Below are 27,204 nucleotides of genomic sequence, written 5' to 3'. Positions count from 1 at the left end.
TTCCTCCCACCGCAAAGGGGCCAGGACCAAAAGCTCTTGCTGCTCTTCAAGTAGCCACGCAACCCCATTCACAGACCCACCAACACTGGCACTGTCTCTTTCTAGAGCCTCCCAAAAGAGAACACTGTTTGCGTGGGCTGCTGAGGACACCCGGCGGCAGGCTCAGCAATTGCAAACGTCCAGGGATTCCTCCCACCGCAAAGGGGCCAGGACCAAAAGCTCTTGCTGCTTTTCAAGTAGCCACGTAACCCCATTCATAGCCCTATGAACACTGGCACTGTCTCTTTCTAGAGCCTCCCAAAACAGAACACTGTTTGCGTGGGCCGCTGAGGACACCCAGAGGCAGGCTCAGCAATTGCGAACATCCAGGGATTCCTCCCACCGCAAAGGGGCCAGGACCAAAAGCTCTTGCTGTCTTCAAGTAGCCACGCAACCCCATTCACAGCCCTACAAACGCTGGCGCTGTCTCTTTCTGGTGCCTCCCAAAGCCCATTACTATCTGCGTGGGCCGCCGAGTACACCCGGCGGCAGGCTCAGCAATTGCGAACGTCCAGGGATTCCTCCCACCGCAAAGGGGCCAGGACCAAAAGCTCTTGCTGCTCTTCAAGTAGCCAGGCAACCCCATTCACAGACGCACCAACGCTGGCGCTGTCTCTTTCTAGACCCTCCCAAAAGAGAACACTGTTTGCGTGGGCCGCTGAGGACACCCGGCGGCAGGCTCAGCAATTGCGAACGTCCAGGGATTCCTCCCACCGCAAAGGGGCCAGGACCAAAAGCTCTTGCTGCTCTTCAAGTAGACAGGCAACGCCATTCACAGCCCCACCAACGCTGGTGCTGTCTCTTTCTAGAGCCTCCCAAACTCCAATATTATCTGCCTGCGGAGCCGAGTACAACTGGAGCCCAGCTGAGCAATTGCGAATGTCCAGGGATTCCTCTCACCGCAAAGGGGCCAGGACCAAAAGCTCTTGCTGCTCTTCAAGTAGCCAGGCAAACCCCATTCATAGCCCCACGAACGCTGGCACTGTCTCTTTCTAGAACCTCCCAAAAGAGAACACTGTTTGCGTGGGCCGCTGAGGACACCCGGCGGCAGGCTCAGCAATTCCGAACGTCCAGGGATTCCTCCCACCGCAAAGGGGCCAGGACCAAAAGCTCTTGCTGCTCTTCAAGTAGCCAGGCAAACCCCATGCGCAGCCCCAAAAACACTATCACTGTCTCTTTCTAGACCCTCCCAAAATAGAACACTGTTTGCGTGGGCTGCTGAGGACACCCTGAGGCAGGCTCAGCAATTGCGAACGTCCAGGGATTCCTCCCACCCCAAAGGGACCAGGACCAAAAGCTCTTGCTGCTCTTCAAGTAGCCACGCAACCCCATTCACAGCCCTACAAACGCTGGCGCTGTCTCTTTCTGGTGCCTCCCAAAGCCCATTACTATCTGCGTGGGCCGCCGAGTACACCCAGAGGCAGGCTCAGCAATTGCGAACATCCAGGGATTCCTCCCACCGCAAAGGGGCCAGGACCAAAAGCTCTTGCTGCTCTTCAAGTAGCCAGGCAAACCCCATTCACCACCCCAGCAACGCTGGCGCTGTCTCTTTCTAGAGCCTCCCAAACACCAATATTATCTGCCTGCGGAGCTGAGTACACCTGGAGCCCAGCTCAGCAATTGCGAACGTCCAGGGATTCCTCCCACCGCAAAGGGGCCAGGACCAAAAGCTCTTGCTGCTCTTCAAGTAGCCACGTAACCCCATTCATAGCCCCACGAACACTGGCACTGTCTCTTTCTAGAGCCTCCCAAAAGGGAACATTGTTTGCGTGGGCCGCTGAGGACACCCTGAGGCAGGCTCAGCAATTGTGAACGTCCAGGGATTCCTCCCACCGCAAAGCGGCCAGGACCAAAAGCTCTTGCTGCTCTTCAAGTAGCCACGTAACCCCATTCATAGCCCCAAGAACCCTGGAACTGTCTCTTTCTAGAGCCTCCCAAACTCCAATATTATCTGCCTTCCGAGCCGAGTACACCCGGAGCCCAGCTCAGCAATTGCGAATGTCCAGGGATTCCTCCCACCCCAAAGGGACCAGGACCAAAAGCTCTTGCTGCTCTTAGATTAGCCACGCAACCCCATTCACAGCCCTACAAACGCTGGCGCTGTCTCTTTCTAGAGCCTCCCAAAGCCCAATACTATCTGCGTGGGCCGCCGAGTACACCCGGAGGCAGGCTCAGCAATTGCAAACGTCCAGGGATTCCTCCCACCGCAAAGGGGCCAGAACCAAAAGCTCTTGCTGCTTTTCAAGTAGCCACGTAACCCCATTCATAGCCCTATGAACACTGGCACTGTCTCTTTCTAGAGCGTCCCAAAAGAGAACACTGGTTGCGTGGGCCGCTGAGGACACCCGGCGGCAGGCTCAGCAATTGCGAACGTCCAGGTATTCCTCCCACCGCAAAGGGGCCAGGACCAAAAGCTCTTGCTGCTCTTCAAGTAGCCAGGCAAACCCCATTCACCACCCCAGCAACGCTGGCGCTGTCTCTTTCTGGTGCCTCCCAAAGCCCAATATTATCTGCCTGCGGAGCTGAGTATACCTGGAGCCCAGCTCAGCAATTGTGAACGTCCAGGGATTCCTGACACCCCAAAGGGACCAGGACCAAAAGCTCTTGCTGCTCTTCAAGTAGCCAGGACACCCCATTCACAGACCCACCAACGCTGGCGCTGTCTCTTTCTGGTGCCTCCCAAAGCCCAATACTATCTGCGTGGGCCGCCGAGTACACCCGGAGGCAGGCTCAGCAATTGCGAACATCCAGGGATTCCTCCCACCGCAAAGGGGCCAGGACCAAAAGCTCTTGCTGTCTTCAAGTAGCCACGCAACCCCATTCACAGCCCTACAAACGCTGGCGCTGTCTCTTTCTAGTGCCTCCAAAACCCCAATACTATCTGCGTGGGCCGCCGAGTACACCCTGAGGCAGGCTCAGCAAATGCAAACGTCCAGGGATTCCTCCCACCGCAAAGGGGCCAGGACCAAAAGCTCTTGCTGCTCTTCAAGTAGCCACGCAACCCCATTCACAGCCCTACAAACGCTGGCGCTGTCTCTTTCTGGTGCCTCCCAAAGCCCATTACTATATGCGTGGGCCGCCGAGTACACCCGGCGGCAGGCTCAACAATTGCGAACGTCCAGGGATTCCTCCCACCGCAAAGGGGCCAGGACCAAAAGCTCTTGCTGCTCTTCAAGTAGCCAGGCAACCCCATTCACAGACGCACCAACGCTGGCGCTGTCTCTTTCTAGAGCCTCCCAAAAGAGAACACTGTTTGCGTGGGCCGCTGAGGACACCCGGCGGCAGGCTCAGCAATTGCGAACGTCCAGGGATTCCTCCAACCCCAAAGGGACCAGGACCAAAAGCTCTTGCTGCTCTTCAAGTAGCCACGCAACCCCATTCACAGCCCTACAAACGCTGGCGCTGTCTCTTTCTGGTGCCTCCCAAAGCCCATTACTATCTGCGTGGGCCGCCGAGTACACCCAGAGGCAGGCTCAGCAATTGCGAACATCCAGGGATTCCTCCCACCGCAAAGGGGCCAGGACCAAAAGCTCTTGCTGCTCTTCAAGTAGCCAGGCAAACCCCATTCACCACCCCAGCAACGCTGGCGCTGTCTCTTTCTAGAGCCTCCCAAACACCAATATTATCTGCCTGCGGAGCTGAGTACACCTGGAGCCCAGCTCAGCAATTGCGAACGTCCAGGGATTCCTCCCACCGCAAAGGGGCCAGGACCAAAAGCTCTTGCTGCTCTTCAAGTAGCCAGGACACCCCAATCACAGACCCACCAACGCTGCCGCTGTCTCTTTCTAGTGCCTCCAAAAGCCCAGTTATATCTGCGTGGGCCGCCGAGTAAACCCGGAGGCAGGCTCAGCAATTGCAAACGTCCAGGGATTCCTCCCACCGCAAAGGGGCCAGGACCAAAAGCTCTTGCTGCTCTTCAAGTAGCCACGTAACCCCATTCATAGCCCCACGAACACTGGCACTGTCTCTTTCTAGAGCCTCCCAAAAGGGAACATTGTTTGCGTGGGCCGCTGAGGACACCCTGAGGCAGGCTCAGCAATTGTGAACGTCCAGGGATTCCTCCCACCGCAAAGCGGCCAGGACCAAAAGCTCTTGCTGCTCTTCAAGTAGCCACGTAACCCCATTCATAGCCCCAAGAACCCTGGAACTGTCTCTTTCTAGAGCCTCCCAAACTCCAATATTATCTGCCTTCCGAGCCGAGTACACCCGGAGCCCAGCTCAGCAATTGCGAATGTCCAGGGATTCCTCCCACCCCAAAGGGACCAGGACCAAAAGCTCTTGCTGCTCTTAGATTAGCCACGCAACCCCATTCACAGCCCTACAAACGCTGGCGCTGTCTCTTTCTAGAGCCTCCCAAAGCCCAATACTATCTGCGTGGGCCGCCGAGTACACCCGGAGGCAGGCTCAGCAATTGCAAACGTCCAGGGATTCCTCCCACCGCAAAGGGGCCAGAACCAAAAGCTCTTGCTGCTTTTCAAGTAGCCACGTAACCCCATTCATAGCCCTATGAACACTGGCACTGTCTCTTTCTAGAGCGTCCCAAAAGAGAACACTGGTTGCGTGGGCCGCTGAGGACACCCGGCGGCAGGCTCAGCAATTGCGAACGTCCAGGTATTCCTCCCACCGCAAAGGGGCCAGGACCAAAAGCTCTTGCTGCTCTTCAAGTAGCCAGGCAAACCCCATTCACCACCCCAGCAACGCTGGCGCTGTCTCTTTCTGGTGCCTCCCAAAGCCCAATATTATCTTCCTGCGGAGCTGAGTATACCTGGAGCCCAGCTCAGCAATTGTGAACGTCCAGGGATTCCTGACACCCCAAAGGGACCAGGACCAAAAGCTCTTGCTGCTCTTCAAGTAGCCAGGACACCCCATTCACAGACCCACCAACGCTGGCGCTGTCTCTTTCTGGTGCCTCCCAAAGCCCAATACTATCTGCGTGGGCCGCCGAGTACACCCGGAGGCAGGCTCAGCAATTGCGAACATCCAGGGATTCCTCCCACCGCAAAGGGGCCAGGACCAAAAGCTCTTGCTGTCTTCAAGTAGCCACGCAACCCCATTCACAGCCCTACAAACGCTGGCGCTGTCTCTTTCTAGTGCCTCCAAAACCCCAATACTATCTGCGTGGGCCGCCGAGTACACCCTGAGGCAGGCTCAGCAAATGCAAACGTCCAGGGATTCCTCCCACCGCAAAGGGGCCAGGACCAAAAGCTCTTGCTGCTCTTCAAGTAGCCACGCAACCCCATTCACAGCCCTACAAACGCTGGCGCTGTCTCTTTCTGGTGCCTCCCAAAGCCCATTACTATATGCGTGGGCCGCCGAGTACACCCGGCGGCAGGCTCAACAATTGCGAACGTCCAGGGATTCCTCCCACCGCAAAGGGGCCAGGACCAAAAGCTCTTGCTGCTCTTCAAGTAGCCAGGCAACCCCATTCACAGACGCACCAACGCTGGCGCTGTCTCTTTCTAGAGCCTCCCAAAAGAGAACACTGTTTGCGTGGGCCGCTGAGGACACCCGGCGGCAGGCTCAGCAATTGCGAACGTCCAGGGATTCCTCCCACCGCAAAGGGGCCAGGACCAAAAGCTCTTGCTGCTCTTCAAGTAGCCAGGCAACCCCATTCACAGCCCCACCAACGCTGGTGCTGTCTCTTTCTAGAGCCTCCCAAACTCCAATATTCTCTGCCTGCGGAGCCGAGTACACCTGGAGCCCAGCTGAGCAATTGCGAATGTCCAGGGATTCCTCCCACCGCAAAGGGGCCAGGACCAAAAGCTCTTGCTGCTCTTCAAGTAGCCAGGCAAACCCCATGCGCAGCCCCAAAAACACTATCACTGTCTCTTTCTAGACCCACCCAAAAGAGAACACTGTTTGTGTGGGCTGCTGAGGACACCCTGAGGCAGGCTCAGCAATTGCGAACGTCCAGGGATTCCTCCCACCGCAAAGGGGCCAGGACCAAAACCTCTTGCTGCTCTTCAAGTAACCACGCAACCCCATTCACAGCCCTACAAACGCTGGCGCTGTCTCTTTCTACAGCCTCCCAAAACTGAACACTATTTGCGTGGGCAGCTGACGACACCCAAAAGCAGGCTCAGCAATTGCGAACGTCCAGGGATTCCTCCCACCGCAAAGGGGCCAGGACCAAAAGCTCTTGCTGCTCTTCAAGTAGCCAGGACACCCCAATCACAGACCCACCAACGCTGGCGCTGTCTCTTTCTAGTGCCTCCCAAAGCCCAATACTATCTGCGTGGGCCACCGAGTACACCCGGAGGGAGGCTCAGCAATTGCGAACGTCCAGGGATTCCTCCCACCGCAAAGCGGAGATGATCAAAAGCTCTTGCTGCTCTTCAAGTAGCCACGTAACCCCATTCATAGCCCCACGAACACTGGCACTGTCTCTTTCTAGAGCCTCCCAAAAGAGAACATTGTTTGCGTGGGCCGCTGAGGACACCCTGATGCACGCTCAGCAATTGCGAACGTCCAGGGATTCCTCCCACCCCAAAGGGGCCAGGACCAAAAGCTCTTGCTGCTCTTCAAGTAGCCAGGCAACCCCATTCACAGCCTCAAAAACATTATCACTGTCTCTTTCTAGTGCCTCGCAAAGCCCAATACTATCTGCGTGTGCTACCGAGTACACCCTGAGGCAGGCTCAGCAATTGTGAATGTCCAGGGATTCCTCCCACCGCAAAGCGGCCAGGACCAAAAGCTCTTGCTGCTCTTCAAGTAGCCACGCAACCCCATTCACAGCCCTACAAACGCTGGTGCTGTCTCTTTCTACAGCTTCCCAAAATTGAACACTATTTGCGTGGGCAGCTGAGGACACCCAGAAACAGGCTCAGCAATTGCGAACGTCCAGGGATTCCTCCCACCGCAAAGGGGCCAGGACCAAAAGCTCTTGCTGCTTTTCAAGTAGCCACGTAACCCCATTAATAGCCCTATGAACACTGGCACTGTCTCTTTCTAGAGCCTCCCAAAAGAGAACACTGGTTGCGTGGGCCGCTGAGGACACCCGGAGGCAGGCTCAGCAATTGCGAACGTCCAGGGATTCCTCCCACCGCAAAGGGGCCAGGACCAAAAGCTCTTGCTGCTCTTCAAGTAGCCAGGCAAACCCCATTCACAGCCTCAAAAACATTATAACTGTCTCTTTCTAGTGCCTCCCAAAGCCCAATACTATCTGCGTGTGCTACCGAGTACACCCGGCGGCAGGCTCAGCAATTGTGAACGTCCAGGGATTCCTCCCACCGCAAAGCGGCCAGGACCAAAAGCTCTTGCTGCTCTTCAAGTAGCCACGTAACCCCATTCATAGCCCCAAGAACCCTGGAACTGTCTCTTTCTAGAGCCTCCCAAACTCCAATATTATCTGCCTGCCGAGCCGAGTACACCCGGAGCCCAGCTCAGCAATTGTGAATGTCCAGGGATTCCTCCCACCCCAAAGGGACCAGGACCAAAAGCTCTTGCTGCTCTTAGAGTAGCCACGCAACCCCATTCACAGCCCTACAAACGCTGGCGCTGTCTCTTTCTAGTGCCTCCAAAAGCCCAATACTATCTGCGTGGGCCGCCGAGTACACCTGGAGGCAGGCTCAGCAATTGCGAACGTCCAGGGATTCCTCCCACCGCAAAGGGGCCAGGACCAAAAGCTCTTGCTGCTCTTCAAGTAGCCACGCAACCCCATTCACAGACCCACCAACACTGGCACTGTCTCTTTCTAGAGCCTCCCAAAAGAGAACACTGTTTGCGTGGGCTGCTGAGGACACCCGGCGGCAGGCTCAGCAATTGCAAACGTCCAGGGATTCCTCCCACCGCAAAGGGGCCAGGACCAAAAGCTCTTGCTGCTTTTCAAGTAGCCACGTAACCCCATTCATAGCCCTATGAACACTGGCACTGTCTCTTTCTAGAGCCTCCCAAAACAGAACACTGGTTGCGTGGGCCGCTGAGGACACCCAGAGGCAGGCTCAGCAATTGCGAACATCCAGGGATTCCTCCCACCGCAAAGGGGCCAGGACCAAAAGCTCTTGCTGTCTTCAAGTAGCCACGCAACCCCATTCACAGCCCTACAAACGCTGGCGCTGTCTCTTTCTGGTGCCTTCCAAAGCCCATTACTATCTGCGTGGGCCGCCGAGTACACCCGGCGGCAGGCTCAACAATTGCGAACGTCCAGGGATTCCTCCCACCGCAAAGGGGCCAGGACCAAAAGCTCTTGCTGCTCTTCAAGTAGCCACGCAACCCCATTCACAGCCCTACAAACGCTGGCGCTGTCTCTTTCTAGACCCTCCCAAAAGAGAACACTGTTTGCGTGGGCCGCTGAGGACACCCGGCGGCAGGCTCAGCAATTGCGAACGTCCAGGGATTCCTCCCACCGCAAAGGGGCCAGGACCAAAAGCTCTTGCTGCTCTTCAAGTAGACAGGCAACGCCATTCACAGCCCCACCAACGCTGGTGCTGTCTCTTTCTAGAGCCTCCCAAACTCCAATATTATCTGCCTGCGGAGCCGAGTACAACTGGAGCCCAGCTAAGCAATTGCGAACGTCCAGGGATTCCTCCCACCGCAAAGGGGCCAGGACCAAAAGCTCTTGCTGCTCTTCAAGTAGCCAGGCAAACCCCATTCATAGCCCCACGAACGCTGGCACTGTCTCTTTCTAGAACCTCCCAAAAGAGAACACTGTTTGCGTGGGCCGCTGAGGACACCCGGCGGCAGGCTCAGCAATTGGGAACATCCAGGGTTTCCTCCCACCGCAAAGGGGCCAGGACCAAAAGCTCTTGCTGCTCTTCAAGTAGCCAGGCAAACCCCATGCGCAGCCCCAAAAACACTATCACTGTCTCTTTCTAGACCCTCCCAACATAGAACACTGTTTGCGTGGGCTGCTGAGGACACCCTGAGGCAGGCTCAGCAATTGCGAACGTCCAGGGATTCCTCCCACCCCAAAGGGACCAGGACCAAAAGCTCTTGCTGCTCTTCAAGTAGCCACGCAACCCCATTCACAGCCCTACAAACGCTGGCGCTGTCTCTTTCTGGTGCCTCCCAAAGCCCATTACTATCTGCGTGGGCCGCCGAGTACACCCAGAGGCAGGCTCAGCAATTGCGAACATCCAGGGATTCCTCCCACCGCAAAGGGGCCAGGACCAAAAGCTCTTGCTGCTCTTCAAGTAGCCAGGCAAACCCCATTCACCACCCCAGCAACGCTGGCGCTGTCTCTTTCTAGAGCCTCCCAAACACCAATATTATCTGCCTGCGGAGCTGAGTACACCTGGAGCCCAGCTCAGCAATTGCAAACGTCCAGGGATTCCTCCCACCGCAAAGGGGCCAGGACCAAAAGCTCTTGCTGCTTTTCAAGTAGCCACGTAACCCCATTCATAGCCCTATGAACACTGGCACTGTCTCTTTCTAGAGCCTCCCAAAAGAGAACACTGGTTGCGTGGGCCGCTGAGGACACCCGGAGGCAGGCTCAGCAATTGCGAACATCCAGGGATTCCTCCCACCGCAAAGGGGCCAGGACCAAAAGCTCTTGCTGTCTTCAAGTAGCCACGCAACCCCATTCACAGCCCTACAAACGCTGGCGCTGTCTCTTTCTGGTGCCTCCCAAAGCCCATTATTATCTGCGTGGGCCGCCGAGTACACCCGGCGGCAGGCTCAACAATTGCGAACGTCCAGGGATTCCTCCCACCGCAAAGGGGCCAGGACCAAAAGCTCTTGCTGCTCTTCAAGTAGCCACGCAACCCCATTCACAGCCCTACAAACGCTGGCGCTGTCTCTTTCTACAGCTTCCCAAAATTGAACACTATTTGCGTGGGCAGCTGAGGACACCCTGATGCAGGCTCAGCAATTGCGAACGTCCAGGGATTCCTCCCACCGCAAAGGGGCCAGGACCAAAAGCTCTTGCTGCTCTTCAAGTAGCCAGGCAAACCCCATTCACAGCCTCAAAAACATTATCACTGTCTCTTTCTAGTGCCTCGCAAAGCCCAATACTATCTGCGTGTGCTACCGAGTACACCCTGAGGCAGGCTCAGCAATTGTGAACGTCCAGGGATTCCTCCCACCGCAAAGCGGCCAGGACCAAAAGCTCTTGCTGCTCTTCAAGTAGCCACGTAACCCCATTCATAGCCCCAAGAACCCTGGAACTGTCTCTTTCTAGAGCCTCCCAAACTCCAATATTATCTGCCTTCCGAGCCGAGTACACCCGGAGCCCAGCTCAGCAATTGCGAATGTCCAGGGATTCCTCCCACCCCAAAGGGACCAGGACCAAAAGCTCTTGCTGCTCTTAGATTAGCCACGCAACCCCATTCACAGCCCTACAAACGCTGGCGCTGTCTCTTTCTAGAGCCTCCCAAAGCCCAATACTATCTGCGTGGGCTGCCGAGTACACCCGGAGGCAGGCTCAGCAATTGCAAACGTCCAGGGATTCCTCCCACCGCAAAGGGGCCAGGACCAAAAGCTCTTGCTGCTTTTCAAGTAGCCACGTAACCCCATTCATAGCCCTATGAACACTGGCACTGTCTCTTTCTAGAGCGTCCCAAAAGAGAACACTGGTTGCGTGGGCCGCTGAGGACACCCGGCGGCAGGCTCAGCAATTGCGAACGTCCAGGTATTCCTCCCACCGCAAAGGGGCCAGGACCAAAAGCTCTTGCTGCTCTTCAAGTAGCCAGGCAAACCCCATTCACCACCCCAGCAACGCTGGCGCTGTCTCTTTCTGGTGCCTCCCAAAGCCCAATATTATCTGCCTGCGGAGCTGAGTATACCTTGAGCCCAACTCAGCAATTGTGAACGTCCAGGGATTCCTGACACCCCAAAGGGACCAGGACCAAAAGCTCTTGCTGCTCTTCAAGTAGCCAGGACACCCCATTCACAGACCCACCAACGCTGGCGCTGTCTCTTTCTGGTGCCTCCCAAAGCCCAATACTATCTGCGTGGGCCGCCGAGTACACCCGGAGGCAGGCTCAGCAATTGCGAACATCCAGGGATTCCTCCCACCGCAAAGGGGCCAGGACCAAAAGCTCTTGCTGTCTTCAAGTAGCCACGCAACCCCATTCACAGCCCTACAAACGCTGGCGCTGTCTCTTTCTAGTGCCTCCAAAACCCCAATACTATCTGCGTGGGCCGCCGAGTACACCCTGAGGCAGGCTCAGCAAATGCAAACGTCCAGGGATTCCTCCCACCGCAAAGGGGCCAGGACCAAAAGCTCTTGCTGCTCTTCAAGTAGCCACGCAACCCCATTCACAGCCCTACAAACGCTGGCGCTGTCTCTTTCTGGTGCCTCCCAAAGCCCAATACTATCTGCGTGGGCCGCCGAGTACACCCGGCGGCAGGCTCAACAATTGCGAACGTCCAGGGATTCCTCCCACCGCAAAGCGGCCAGGACCAAAAGCTCTTGCTGCTCTTCAAGTAGCCAGGCAACCCCATTCACAGACGCACCAACGCTGGCGCTGTCTCTTTCTAGACCCTCCCAAAAGAGAACACTGTTTGCGTGGGCCGCTGAGGACACCCAGAAGCAGGCTCAGCAATTGCGAACGTCCAGGGATTCCTCCCACCGCAAAGGGGCCAGGACCAAAAGCTCTTGCTGCTCTTCAAGTAGCCACGCAACCCCATTCACAGCCCCACCAACGCTGGTGCTGTCTCTTTCTAGAGCCTCCCAAACTCCAATATTATCTGCCTGCGGAGCCGAGTACACCTGGAGCCCAGCTGAGCAATTGCGAATGTCCAGGGATTCCTCCCACCGCAAAGGGGCCAGGACCAAAAGCTCTTGCTGCTCTTCAAGTAGCCAGGCAAACCCCATGCGCAGCCCCAAAAACACTATCACTGTCTCTTTCTAGACCCACCCAAAAGAGAACACTGTTTGTGTGGGCTGCTGAGGACACCCTGAGGCAGGCTCAGCAATTGCGAACCTCCAGGGATTCCTCCCACCGCAAAGGGGCCAGGACCAAAACCTCTTGCTGCTCTTCAAGTAACCACGCAACCCCATTCACAGCCCTACAAACGCTGGCGCTGTCTCTTTCTACAGCCTCCCAAAACTGAACACTATTTGCGTGGGCAGCTGACGACACCCAAAAGCAGGCTCAGCAATTGCGAACGTCCAGGGATTCCTCCCACCGCAAAGGGGCCAGGACCAAAAGCTCTTGCTGCTCTTCAAGTAGCCAGGACACCCCAATCACAGACCCACCAACGCTGGCGCTGTCTCTTTCTAGTGCCTCCCAAAGCCCAATACTATCTGCGTGGGCCGCCGAGTACACCCGGAGGGAGGCTCAGCAATTGCGAACGTCCAGGGATTCCTCCCACCGCAAAGCGGAGATGATCAAAAGCTCTTGCTGCTCTTCAAGTAGCCACGTAACCCCATTCATAGCCCCACTAACACTGGCACTGTCTCTTTCTAGAGCCTCCCAAAAGAGAACATTGTTTGCGTGGGCCGCTGAGGACACCCTGATGCACGCTCAGCAATTGCGAACGTCCAGGGATTCCTCCCACCCCAAAGGGGCCAGGACCAAAAGCTCTTGCTGCTCTTCAAGTAGCCAGGCAACCCCATTCACAGCCTCAAAAACATTATCACTGTCTCTTTCTAGTGCCTCGCAAAGCCCAATACTATCTGCGTGTGCTACCGAGTACACCCTGAGGCAGGCTCAGCAATTGTGAATGTCCAGGGATTCCTCCCACCGCAAAGCGGCCAGGACCAAAAGCTCTTGCTGCTCTTCAAGTAGCCACGTAACCCCATTCATAGCCCCAAGAACCCTGGAACTGTCTCTTTCTAGAGCTTCCCAAAATTGAACACTATTTGCGTGGGCAGCTGAGGACACCCAGAAACAGGCTCAGCAATTGCGAACGTCCAGGGATTCCTCCCACCGCAAAGGGGCCAGGACCAAAAGCTCTTGCTGCTTTTCAAGTAGCCACGTAACCCCATTCATAGCCCTATGAACACTGGCACTGTCTCTTTCTAGAGCCTCCCAAAAGAGAACACTGGTTGCGTGGGCCGCTGAGGACACCCGGCGGCAGGCTCAGCAATTGCGAACGTCCAGGGATTCCTCCCACCGCAAAGGGGCCAGGACCAAAAGCTCTTGCTGCTCTTCAAGTAGCCAGGCAAACCCCATTCACAGCCTCAAAAACATTATAACTGTCTCTTTCTAGTGCCTCCCAAAGCCCAATACTATCTGCGTGTGCTACCGAGTACACCCGGCGGCAGGCTCAGCAATTGTGAACGTCCAGGGATTCCTCACACCGCAAAGCGGCCAGGACCAAAAGCTCTTGCTGCTCTTCAAGTAGCCACGTAACCCCATTCATAGCCCCAAGAACCCTGGAACTGTCTCTTTCTAGAGCCTCCCAAACTCCAATATTATCTGCCTGCCGAGCCGAGTACACCCGGAGCCCAGCTCAGCAATTGTGAATGTCCAGGGATTCCTCCCACCCCAAAGGGACCAGGACCAAAAGCTCTTGCTGCTCTTAGAGTAGCCACGCAACCCCATTCACAGCCCTACAAACGCTGGCGCTGTCTCTTTCTAGTGCCTCCAAAAGCCCAATACTATCTGCGTGGGCCGCCGAGTACACCCGGAGGCAGGCTCAGCAATTGCGAACGTCCAGGGATTCCTCCCACCGCAAAGGGGCCAGGACCAAAAGCTCTTGCTGCTCTTCAAGTAGCCACGCAACCCCATTCACAGACCCACCAACACTGGCACTGTCTCTTTCTAGAGCCTCCCAAAAGAGAACACTGTTTGCGTGGGCTGCTGAGGACACCCGGCGGCAGGCTCAGCAATTGCAAACGTCCAGGGATTCCTCCCACCGCAAAGGGGCCAGAACCAAAAGCTCTTGCTGCTTTTCAAGTAGCCACGTAACCCCATTCATAGCCCTATGAACACTGGCACTGTCTCTTTCTAGAGCCTCCCAAAACAGAACACTGGTTTCGTGGGCCGCTGAGGACACCCAGAGGCAGGCTCAGCAATTGCGAACGTCCAGGGATTCCTCCAACCGCAAAGGGGCCAGGACCAAAAGCTCTTGCTGCTCTTCAAGTAGCCAGGCAAACCCCATTCACCACCCCAGCAACGCGGGCGCTGTCTCTTTCTAGAGCCTCCCAAACTCCAATATTATCTGCCTGCGGAGCTGAGTACACCTGGAGCCCAGCTGAGCAATTGCGAATGTCCAGGGATTCCTCCCACCGCAAAGGGACCAGGACCAAAAGCTCTTGCTGCTCTTCAAGTAGCCAGGCAACCCCATTCACAGACGCACCAATGCTGGCGCTGTCTCTTTCCAGAGCCTCCCAAAAGAGAACACTGTTTGCGTGGGCCGCTGAGGACACCCGGCGGCAGGCTCAGCAATTGCGAACGTCCAGGGATTCCTCCCACCGCAAAGGGGCCAGGACCAAAAGCTCTTGCTGCTCTTCAAGTAGCCACGCAATCCCATTCACAGACCTACAAACGCTGGCGCTGTCTCTTTCTACAGCTTCCCAAAATTGAACACTATTTGCGTGGGCAGCTGAGGACACCCAGAAACAGGCTCAGCAATTGCGAACGTCCAGGGATTCCTCCCACCGCAAAGGGGCCAGGACCAAAAGCTCTTGCTGCTTTTCAAGTAGCCACGTAACCCCATTCATAGCCCTATGAACACTGGCACTGTCTCTTTCTAGAGCCTCCCAAAAGAGAACACTGGTTGCGTGGGCCGCTGAGGACACCCGGAGGCAGGCTCAGCAATTGCGAACGTCCAGGGATTCCTCCCACCGCAAAGGGGCCAGGACCAAAAGCTCTTGCTGCTCTTCAAGTAGCCAGGCAAACCCCATTCACCACCCCAGCAACGCTGGCGCTGTCTCTTTCTGGTGCCTCCCAAAGCCCAATATTATCTGCCTGCGGAGCTGAGTATACCTGGAGCCCAGCTCAGCAATTGTGAACGTCCAGGGATTCCTGACACCCCAAAGGGACCAGGACCAAAAGCTCTTGCTGCTCTTCAAGTAGCCAGGACACCCCATTCACAGACCCACCAACGCTGGCGCTGTCTCTTTCTGGTGCCTCCCAAAGCCCAATACTATCTGCGTGGGCCGCCGAGTACACCCGGAGGCAGGCTCAGCAATTGCGAACATCCAGGGATTCCTCCCACCGCAAAGGGGCCAGGACCAAAAGCTCTTGCTGTCTTCAAGTAGCCACGCAACCCCATTCACAGCCCTACAAACGCTGGCGCTGTCTCTTTCTAGTGCCTCCAAAACCCCAATACTATCTGCGTGGGCCGCCGAGTACACCCTGAGGCAGCCTCAGCAAATGCAAACGTCCAGGGATTCCTCCCACCGCAAAGGGGCCAGGACCAAAAGCTCTTGCTGCTCTTCAAGTAGCCACGCAACCCCATTCACAGCCCTACAAACGCTGGCGCTGTCTCTTTCTGGTGCCTCCCAAAGCCCATTACTATATGCGTGGGCCGCCGAGTACACCCGGCGGCAGGCTCAACAATTGCGAACGTCCAGGGATTCCTCCCACCGCAAAGCGGCCAGGACCAAAAGCTCTTGCTGCTCTTCAAGTAGCCAGGCAACCCCATTCACAGACGCACCAACGCTGGCGCTGTCTCTTTCTAGACCCTCCCAAAAGAGAACACTGTTTGCGTGGGCCGCTGAGGACACCCAGAAGCAGGCTCAGCAATTGCGAACGTCCAGGGATTCCTCCCACCGCAAAGGGGCCAGGACCAAAAGCTCTTGCTGCTCTTCAAGTAGCCACGCAACCCCATTCACAGCACCACCAACGCTGGTGCTGTCTCTTTCTAGAGCCTCCCAAACTCCAATATTATCTGCCTGCGGAGCCGAGTACACCTGGAGCCCAGCTGAGCAATTGCGAATGTCCAGGGATTCCTCCCACCGCAAAGGGGCCAGGACCAAAAGCTCTTGCTGCTCTTCAAGTAGCCAGGCAAACCCCATGCGCAGCCCCAAAAACACTATCACTGTCTCTTTCTAGACCCACCCAAAAGAGAACACTGTTTGTGTGGGCTGCTGAGGACACCCTGAGGCAGGCTCAGCAATTGCGAACCTCCAGGGATTCCTCCCACCGCAAAGGGGCCAGGACCAAAACCTCTTGCTGCTCTTCAAGTAACCACGCAACCCCATTCACAGCCCTACAAACGCTGGCGCTGTCTCTTTCTACAGCCTCCCAAAACTGAACACTATTTGCGTGGGCAGCTGACGACACCCAAAAGCAGGCTCAGCAATTGCGAACGTCCAGGGATTCCTCCCACCGCAAAGGGGCCAGGACCAAAAGCTCTTGCTGCTCTTCAAGTAGCCAGGACACCCCAATCACAGACCCACCAACGCTGGCGCTGTCTCTTTCTAGTGCCTCCCAAAGCCCAATACTATCTGCGTGGGCCGCCGAGTACACCCGGAGGGAGGCTCAGCAATTGCGAACGTCCAGGGATTCCTCCCACCGCAAAGCGGAGATGATCAAAAGCTCTTGCTGCTCTTCAAGTAGCCACGTAACCCCATTCATAGCCCCACGAACACTGGCACTGTCTCTTTCTAGAGCCTCCCAAAAGAGAACATTGTTTGCGTGGGCCGCTGAGGACACCCTGATGCACGCTCAGCAATTGCGAACGTCCAGGGATTCCTCCCACCCCAAAGGGGCCAGGACCAAAAGCTCTTGCTGCTCTTCAAGTAGCCAGGACACCCCATTCACAGCCTCAAAAACATTATCACTGTCTCTTTCTAGTGCCTCGCAAAGCCCAATACTATCTGCGTGTGCTACCGAGTACACCCTGAGGCAGGCTCAGCAATTGTGAATGTCCAGGGATTCCTCCCACCGCAAAGCGGCCAGGACCAAAAGCTCTTGCTGCTCTTCAAGTAGCCACGTAACCCCATTCATAGCCCCAAGAACCCTGGAACTGTCTCTTTCTAGAGCTTCCCAAACTCCAATATTATCTGCCTGCCGAGCCGAGTACACCCGGAGCCCAGCTCAGCAATTGCGAATGTCCAGGGATTCCTCCCACCCCAAAGGGACCAGGACCAAAAGCTCTTGCTGCTCTTAGATTAGCCACGCAACCCCATTCACAGCCCTACAAACGCTGGCGCTGTCTCTTTCTAGAGCCTCCCAAAGCCCAATACTATCTGCGTGGGCCGCCGAGTACACCCGGAGGCAGGCTCAGCAAATGCAAATGTCCAGGGATTCCTCCCACCGCAAAGGGGCCAGGACCAAAAGCTCTTGCTGCTTTTCAAGTACCCACGTAACCCCATTCATAGCCCTATGAACACTGGCACTGTCTCTTTCTAGAGCCTCCCAAAAGAGAACACTGGTTGCGTGGGCCGCTGAGGACACCCGGCGGCAGGCTCAGCAATTGAGAACGTCCAGGGATTCCTCCCACCGCAAAGGGGCCAGGACCAAAAGCTCTTGCTGCTCTTCAAGTAGCCAGGCAAACCCCATTCACCACCCCAGCAACGCTGGCGCTGTCTCTTTCTAGAGCCTCCCAAACTCCAATATTATCTGCCTGCGGAGCTGAGTACACCTGGAGCCCAGCTCAGCAATTGCGAACGTCCAGGGATTCCTGACACCCCAAAGGGACCAGGACCAAAAGCTCTTGCTGCTCTTCAAGTAGCCAGGACACCCCATTCACAGACCCACCAACGCTGGCGCTGTCTCTTTCTGGTGCCTCCCAAAGCCCAATACTATCTGCGTGGGCCGCCGAGTACACCCGGAGGCAGGCTCAGCAATTGCGAACATCCAGGGATTCCTCCCACCGCAAAGGGGCCAGGACCAAAAGCTCTTGCTGCTCTTCAAGTAGCCACGCAACCCCATTCACAGCCCTACAAACGCTGGCGCTGTCTCTTTCTAGTGCCTCCAAAACCCCAATACTATCTGCGTGGGCCGCCGAGTACACCCTGAGGCAGGCTCAGCAAATGCAAACGTCCAGAGATTCCTCCCACCGCAAAGGGGCCAGGACCAAAAGCTCTTGCTGCTCTTCAAGTAGCCACGCAACCCCATTCACAGCCCTACAAACGCTGGCGCTGTCTCTTTCTGGTGCCTCCCAAAGCCCATTACTATCTGCGTGGGCCGCCGAGTACACCCGGCGGCAGGCTCAACAATTGCAAACGTCCAGGGATTCCTCCCACCGCAAAGGGACCAGGACCAAAAGCTCTTGCTGCTCTTCAAGTAGCCAGGCAACCCCATTCACAGACGCACCAATGCTGGCGCTGTCTCTTTCCAGAGCCTCCCAAAAGAGAACACTGTTTGCGTGGGCCGCTGAGGACACCCGGCGGCAGGCTCAACAATTGCGAACGTCCAGGGATTCCTCCCACCGCAAAGGGGCCAGGACCAAAAGCTCTTGCTGCTCTTCAAGTAGCCACGCAACCCCATTCACAGCCCTACAAACGCTGGCGCTGTCTCTTTCTACAGCTTCCCAAAATTGAACACTATTTGCGTGGGCAGCTGAGGACACCCAGAAACAGGCTCAGCAATTGCGAACGTCCAGGGATTCCTCCCACCGCAAAGGGGCCAGGACCAAAAGCTCTTGCTGCTTTTCAAGTAGCCACGTAACCCCATTCATAGCCCTATGAACACTGGCACTGTCTCTTTCTAGAGCCTCCCAAAAGAGAACACTGGTTGCGTGGGCCGCTGAGGACACCCGGAGGCAGGCTCAGCAATTGCGAACGTCCAGGGATTCCTCCCACCGCAAAGGGGCCAGGACCAAAAGCTCTTGCTGCTCTTCAAGTAGCCAGGCAAACCCCATTCACAGCCTCAAAAACATTATAACTGTCTCTTTCTAGTGCCTCCCAAAGCCCAATACTATCTGCGTGTGCTACCGAGTACACCCGGCGGCAGGCTCAGCAATTGTGAACGTCCAGGGATTCCTCCCACCGCAAAGCGGCCAGGACCAAAAGCTCTTGCTGCTCTTCAAGTAGCCACGTAACCCCATTCATAGCCCCAAGAACCCTGGAACTGTCTCTTTCTAGAGCCTCCCAAACTCCAATATTATCTGCCTGCCGAGCCGAGTACACCCGGAGCCCAGCTCAGCAATTGTGAATGTCCAGGGATTCCTCCCACCCCAAAGGGACCAGGACCAAAAGCTCTTGCTGCTCTTAGAGTAGCCACGCAACCCCATTCACAGCCCTACAAACGCTGGCGCTGTCTCTTTCTAGTGCCTCCAAAAGCCCAATACTATCTGCGTGGGCCGCCGAGTACACCCGGCGGCAGGCTCAGCAATTGCGAACGTCCAGGGATTCCTCCCACCGCAAAGGGGCCAGGACCAAAAGCTCTTGCTGCTCTTCAAGTAGCCAGGCAACCCCATTCACAGACCCACCAACACTGGCACTGTCTCTTTCTAGAGCCTCCCAAAAGAGAACACTGTTTGCGTGGGCTGCTGAGGACACCCGGCGGCAGGCTCAGCAATTGCAAACGTCCAGGGATTCCTCCCACCGCAAAGGGGCCAGGACCAAAAGCTCTTGCTGCTCTTCAAGTAGCCAGGCAAACCCCATTCATAGCCCTATGAACACTGGCACTGTCTCTTTCTAGAGCCTCCCAAAACAGAACACTGTTTGCGTGGGCCGCTGAGGACACCCAGAGGCAGGCTCAGCAATTGCGAACGTCCAGGGATTCCTCCCACCGCAAAGGGACCAGGACCAAAAGCTCTTGCTGCTCTTCAAGTAGCCAGGCAACCCCATTCACAGCCCCACCAACGCTGGTGCTGTCTCTTTCTAGAGCCTCCCAAACTCCAATATTATCTGCCTGCGGAGCCGAGTACACCTGGAGCCCAGCTGAGCAATTGCGAATGTCCAGGGATTCCTCCCACCGCAAAGGGGCCAGGACCAAAAGCTCTTGCTGCTCTTCAAGTAGCCAGGCAAACCCCATTCATAGCCCCATGAACGCTGGCACTGTCTCTTTCTAGAACCTCCCAAAAGAGAACACTGTTTGCGTGGGCCGCTGAGGACACCCGGCGGCAGGCTCAGCAATTGCGAACGTCCAGGGATTCCTCCCACCGCAAAGGGGCCAGGACCAAAAGCTCTTGCTGCTCTTCAAGTAGCCAGGCAAACCCCATTCACCACCCCAGCAACGCTGGCGCTGTCTCTTTCTAGAGCCTCCCAAACACCAATATTATCTGCCTGCGGAGCTGAGTACACCTGGAGCCCAGCTCAGCAATTGCGAACGTCCAGGGATTCCTCCCACCGCAAAGGGGCCAGGACCAAAAGCTCTTGCTGCTCTTCAAGTAGCCAGGACACCCCATTCACAGACCCACCAAAGCTGGCGCTGTCTCTTTCTGGTGCCTCCCAAAGCCCAATACTATCTGTGTGGGCCGCCGAGTACACCCAGAGGCAGGCTCAGCAATTGCGAACATCCAGGGATTCCTCCCACCGCAAAGGGGCCAGGACCAAAAGCTCTTGCTGTCTTCAAGTAGCCACGCAACCCCATTCACAGCCCTACAAACGCTGGCGCTGTCTCTTTCTAGTGCCTCCAAAACCCCAATACTATCTGCGTGGGCCGCCGAGTACACCCGGCGGCAGGCTCAACAATTGCGAACGTCCAGGGATTCCTCCCACCGCAAAGGGGCCAGGACCAAAAGCTCTTGCTGCTCTTAGAGTAGCCACGCAACCCCATTCACAGCCCTACAAACGCTGGCGATGTCTCTTTCTAGTGCCTCCAAAAGCCCAATACTATCTGCGTGGGCCGCCGAGTACACCCGGAGGCAGGATCAGCAATTGCGAATGTCCAGGGATTCCTCCCACCGCAAAGGGGCCAGGACCAAAAGCTCTTGCTGCTCTTCAAGTAGCCACGCAACCCCATTCACAGACCCACCAACACTGGCGCTGTCTCTTTCTAGAGCCTCCAAAAGCCCAATACTATCTGCGTGGGCCGCCGAGTACACCCGGAGGCAGGCTCAGCAATTGCGAACGTCCAGGGATTCCTCCCACCACAAAGGGGCCAGGACCAAAAGCTCTTGCTTCTCTTCAAGTAGCCAGGCAAACCCCATTCACCACCCCAGCAACGCTGGCGCTGTCTGTTTCTAGAGCCTCCCAAACTCCAATATTATCTGCCTGCGGAGCTGAGTACACCTGGAGCCCAGCTCAGCAATTGTGAACGTCCAGGGATTCCTCCCACCGCAAAGGGGCCAGGACCAAAAGCTCTTGCTGCTCTTCAAGTAGCCAGGACACCCCATTCACAGACCCACCAACGCTGGCGCTGTCTCTTTCTGGTGCCTCCCAAAGCCCAATACTATCTGCGTGGGCCGCCGAGTACACCCGGAGGCAGGCTCAGCAATTGCGAACATCCAGGGATTCCTCCCACCGCAAAGGGGCCAGGACCAAAAGCTCTTGCTGTCTTCAAGTAGCCACGCAACCCCATTCACAGCCCTACAAACGCTGGCGCTGTCTCTTTCTAGTGCCTCCAAAACCCCAATACTATCTGCGTGGGCCGCCGAGTACACCCTGAGGCAGCCTCAGCAAATGCAAACGTCCAGGGATTCCTCCCACCGCAAAGGGGCCAGGACCAAAAGCTCTTGCTGCTCTTCAAGTACCCACGCAACCCCATTCACAGCCCTACAAACGCTGACGCTGTCTCTTTCTGGTGCCTCCCAAAGCCCATAACTATCTGCGTGGGCCGCTGAGGACACCCGGCGGCAGGCTCAGCAATTGCAAACGTCCAGGGATTCCTGCCACCGCAAAGGGGCCAGGACCAAAAGCTCTTGCTGCTCTTCAAGTAGCCACGCAACCCCATTCACAGCCCCACCAACGCTGGTGCTGTCTCTTTCTAGAGCCTCCCAAACTCCAATATTATCTGCCTGCGGAGCCGAGTACACCTGGAGCCCAGCTGAGCAATTGCGAATGTCCAGGGATTCCTCCCACCGCAAAGGGGCCAGGACCAAAAGCTCTTGCTGCTCTTCAAGTAGCCACGCAACCCCATTCACAGCCCAACCAACGCTGGCGCTGTCTCTTTCTACAGCCTCCCAAAATTGAACACTATTTGCGTGGGCAGCTGAGGATACCCAGAAGCAGGCTCAGCAATTGCGAACGTCCAGGGATTCCTCCCACCGCAAAGGGACCAGGACCAAAAGCTCTTGCTGCTCTTCAAGTAGCCACGCAACCCCATTCACAGCCCTACAAATGCTGGCGCTGTCTCTTTGTAGTGCCTCCAAAAGCCCAGTAATATCTGCATGGGCCGCCGAGTACACCCGGAGGCAGGCTCAGCAATTGCGAACGTCCAGGGATTCCTCCCACCGCAAAGGGACCAGGACCAAAAGCTCTTGCTGCTCTTCAAGTAGACAGGACAACCCGTTCACAGACCCACCAACGCTGGCGCTGTCTCTTTCTAGTGCTTCCCAAAGCCCAATACTATCTGGGTGAGCCGCCGAGTACACCCTGAGGCAGGATCAGCAATTGCGAACGTCCAGGGATTCCTCCCACCGCAAAGGGGCCAGGACCAAAAGTTCTTGCTGCTCTTCAAGTAGCCAGGCAAACCCCATTCACAGCCTCAAAAACATTATCACTGTCTCTTTCTAGTGCCTCCCAAAGCCCAATACTATCTGCGTGTGCTACCGAGTACACCCTGAGGCAGGCTCAGCAATTGTGAACGTCCAGGGATTCCTCCCACCGCAAAGCGGCCAGGACCAAAAGCTCTTGCTGCTCTTCAAGTAGCCACGTAACCCCATTCATAGCCCCAAGAACCCTGGAACTGTCTCTTTCTAGAGCCTCCCAAACTCCAATATTATCTGCCTTCCGAGCCGAGTACACCCGGAGCCCAGCTCAGCAATTGCGAATGTCCAGGGATTCCTCCCACCGCAAAGGGGCCAGGACCAAAAGCTCTTGCTGCTCTTCAAGTAGCCAGGACACCCCATTCACAGACCCACCAACGCTGGCGCTGTATCTTTCTAGTGCCTCCCAAAGCCCAATACTATCTGCGTGGGCCGCCGAGTACACCCGGAGGCAGGATCAGCAATTGCGAACATCCAGGGATTCCTCCCACCGCAAAGGGGCCAGGACCAAAAGCTCTTGCTGCTCTTCAAGTAGCCACGCAACCCCATTCACAGCCCTACAAACGCTGGCGCTGTCTCTTTCTACAGCTTCCCAAAATTGAACACTATTTGCGTGGGCAGCTGAGGACACCCAGAAGCAGGCTCAGCAATTGCGAACGTCCAGGGATTCCTCCCACCGCAAAGGGGCCAGAACCAAAAGCTCTTGCTGCTTTTCAAGTAGCCACGTAACCCCATTAATAGCCCTATGAACACTGGCACTGTCTCTTTCTAGAGCCTCCCAAAAGAGAACACTGGTTGCGTGGGCCGCTGAGGACACCCGGAGGCAGGCTCAGCAATTGCGAACGTCCAGGGATTCCTCCCACCGCAAAGGGGCCAGGACCAAAAGCTCTTGCTGCTCTTCAAGTAGCCAGGCAAACCCCATTCACAGCCTCAAAAACATTATAACTGTCTCTTTCTAGTGCCTCCCAAAGCCCAATACTATCTGCGTGTGCTACCGAGTACACCCGGCGGCAGGCTCAGCAATTGTGAACGTCCAGGGATTCCTCCCACCGCAAAGCGGCCAGGACCAAAAGCTCTTGCTGCTCTTCAAGTAGCCACGTAACCCCATTCATAGCCCCAAGAACCCTGGAACTGTCTCTTTCTAGAGCCTCCCAAACTCCAATATTATCTGCCTGCCGAGCCGAGTACACCCGGAGCCCAGCTCAGCAATTGTGAATGTCCAGGGATTCCTCCCACCCCAAAGGGACCAGGACCAAAAGCTCTTGCTGCTCTTAGAGTAGCCACGCAACCCCATTCACAGCCCTACAAACGCTGGCGCTGTCTCTTTCTAGTGCCTCCAAAAGCCCAATACTATCTGCGTGGGCCGCCGAGTACACCCGGAGGCAGGATCAGCAATTGCGAACGTCCAGGGATTCCTCCCACCGCAAAGGGGCCAGGACCAAAAGCTCTTGCTGCTCTTCAAGTAGCCACGCAACCCCATTCACAGACCCACCAACACTGGCACTGTCCCTTTCTAGAGCCTCCCTAAAGAGAACACTGTTTGCGTGGGCTGCTGAGGACACCCGGCGGCAGGCTCAGCAATTGCAAACGTCCAGGGATTCCTCCCACCGCAAAGGGGCCAGAACCAAAAGCTCTTGCTGCTTTTCAAGTAGCCACGTAACCCCATTCATAGCCCTATGAACACTGGCACTGTCTCTTTCTAGAGCCTCCCAAAACAGAACACTGGTTGCGTGGGCCGCTGAGGACACCCAGAGGCAGGCTCAGCAATTGCGAACGTCCAGGGATTCCTCCAACCGCAAAGGGGCCAAGACCAAAAGCTCTTGCTGCTCTTCAAGTAGCCAGGCAAACCCCATTCACCACCCCAGCAACGCGGGCGCTGTCTCTTTCTAGAGCCTCCCAAACTCCAATATTATCTGCCTGCGGAGCTGAGTACACCTGGAGCCCAGCTGAGCAATTGCGAATGTCCAGGGATTCCTCCCACCGCAAAGGGACCAGGACCAAAAGCTCTTGCTGCTCTTCAAGTAGCCAGGACACCCCATTCACAGACCCACCAACGCTGGCGCTGTCTCTTTCTGGTGCCTCCCAAAGCCCAATACTATCTGCGTGGGCCGCCGAGTACACCCGGAGGCAGGCTCAGCAATTGCAAACGTCCAGGGATTCCTCCCACCGCAAAGGGGCCAGGACCAAAAGCTCTTGCTGTCTTCAAGTAGCCACGCAACCCCATTCACAGCCCTACAAACGCTGGCGCTGTCTCTTTCTGGTGCCTCCCAAAGCCCATTACTATCTGTGTGTTCCGCCGAGTACACCCGGCGGCAGGCTCAACAATTGCGAACGTCCAGGGATTCCTCCCACCGCAAAGGGGCCAGGACCAAAAGCTCTTGCTGCTCTTCAAGTAGCCAGGCAACCCCATTCACAGACGCACCAACGCTGGCGCTGTCTCTTTCTAGACCATCCCAAAAGAGAACACTGTTTGCGTGGGCCGCTGAGGACACCCGGCGGCAGGCTCAGCAATTGCGAACGTCCAGGGATTCCTCCCACCGAAAAGGGGCCAGGACCAAAAGCTCTTGCTGCTCTTCAAGTAGCCAGGCAACCCCATTCACAGCCCCACCAACGCTGGTGCTGTCTCTTTCTAGAGCCTCCCAAACTCCAATATTATCTGCCTGCGGAGCCGAGTACACCTGGAGCCCAGCTGAGCAATTGCGAATGTCCAGGGATTCCTCCCACCGCAAAGGGGCCAGGACCAAAAGCTCTTGCTGCTCTTCAAGTAGCCAGGCAAACCCCATTCATAGCCCCACGAACGCTGGCACTGTCTCTTTCTAGAACCTCCCAAAAGAGAACACTGTTTGCGTGGGCCGCTGAGGACACCCGGCGGCAGGCTCAGCAATTCCGAACGTCCAGGGATTCCTCCCACCGCAAAGGGGCCAGGACCAAAAGCTCTTGCTGCTCTTCAAGTAGCCAGGCAAACCCCATGCGCAGCCCCAAAAACACTATCACTGTCTCTTTCTAGACCCTCCCAAAATAGAACACTGTTTGCGTGGGCTGCTGAGGACACCCTGAGGCAGGCTCAGCAATTGCGAACGTCCAGGGATTCCTCCCACCCCAAAGGGACCAGGACCAAAAGCTCTTGCTGCTCTTCAAGTAGCCACGCAACCCCATTCACAGCCCTACAAACGCTGGCGCTGTCTCTTTCTGGTGCCTCCCAAAGCCCATTACTATCTGCGTGGGCCGCCGAGTACACCCAGAGGCAGGCTCAGCAATTGCGAACGTCCAGGGATTCCTCCCACCGCAAAGGGGCCAGGACCAAAAGCTCTTGCTGCTCTTCAAGTAGCCAGGCAAACCCCATTCACCACCCCAGCAACGCTGGCGCTGTCTCTTTCTAGAGCCTCCCAAACACCAATATTATCTGCCTGCGGAGCTGAGTACACCTGGAGCCCAGCTCAGCAATTGCGAACGTCCAGGGATTCCTCCCACCGCAAAGGGGCCAGGACCAAAAGCTCTTGCTGCTCTTCAAGTAGCCAGGACACCCCATTCACAGACCCACCAAAGCTGGCGCTGTCTCTTTCTGGTGCCTCCCAAAGCCCAATACTATCTGCGTGGGACGCCGAGTACACCCAGAGGCAGGCTCAGCAATTGCGAACATCCAGGGATTCCTCCCACCGCAAAGGGGCCAGGACCAAAAGCTCTTGCTGATCTTCAAGTAGCCACGCAACCCCATTCACAGCCCTACAAACGCTGGCGCTGTCTCTTTCTAGTGCCTCCCAAAGCCCAATACTATCTGCGTGGGCCGCCGAGTACACCCGGCGGCAGGCTCAACAATTCGAACGTCCAGGGATTCCTCCCACCGCAAAGGGGCCAGGACCAAAAGCTCTTGCTGCTCTTCAAGTAGCCACGCAACCCCATTCACAGACCCACCAACACTGGCGCTGTCTCTTTCTAGAGCCTCCAAAAGCCCAATACTATCTGCGTGGGCCGCCGAGTACACCCGGAGGCAGGCTCAGCAATTGCGAACGTCCAGGGATTCCTCCCACCGCAAAGGGGCCAGGACCAAAAGCTCTTGCTGCTCTTCAAGTAGCCACGCAACCCCATTCACAGCCCCACCAACGCTGGCGCTGTCTCTTTCTGGTGCCTCCCAAAGCCCAATACTATCTGCGTGGGCCGCCGAGTACACCCGGAGGCAGGCTCAGCAATTGCGAACATCCAGGGATTCCTCCCACCGCAAAGGGGCCAGGACCAAAAGCTCTTGCTGTCTTCAAGTAGCCACGCAACCCCATTCACAGCCCTACAAACGCTGGCGCTGTCTCTTTCTAGTGCCTCCAAAACCCCAATACTATCTGCGTGGGCCGCCGAGTACACCCTGAGGCAGCCTCAGCAAATGCAAACGTCCAGGGATTCCTCCCACCGCAAAGGGGCCAGGACCAAAAGCTCTTGCTGCTCTTCAAGTAGCCACGCAACCCCATTCACAGCCCTACAAACGCTGACGCTGTCTCTTTCTGGTGCCTCCCAAAGCCCATAACTATCTGCGTGGGCCGCTGAGGACACCCGGCGGCAGGCTCAGCAATTGCAAACGTCCAGGGATTCCTGCCACCGCAAAGGGGCCAGGACCAAAAGCTCTTGCTGCTCTTCAAGTAGCCAGGCAACCCCATTCACAGCCCCACCAACGCTGGTGCTGTCTCTTTCTAGAGCCTCCCAAACTCCAATATTATCTGCCTGCGGAGCCGAGTACACCTGGAGCCCAGCTGAGCAATTGCGAATGTCCAGGGATTCCTCCCACCGCAAAGGGGCCAGGACTAA

This window comes from Platalea leucorodia, assembly GCF_965183815.1.
Source record: "Platalea leucorodia genome assembly, chromosome: 6".
Taxonomy (NCBI): Eukaryota; Metazoa; Chordata; class Aves; order Pelecaniformes; family Threskiornithidae; genus Platalea; species Platalea leucorodia.
This window is presented reverse-complemented; position numbering follows the sequence as displayed.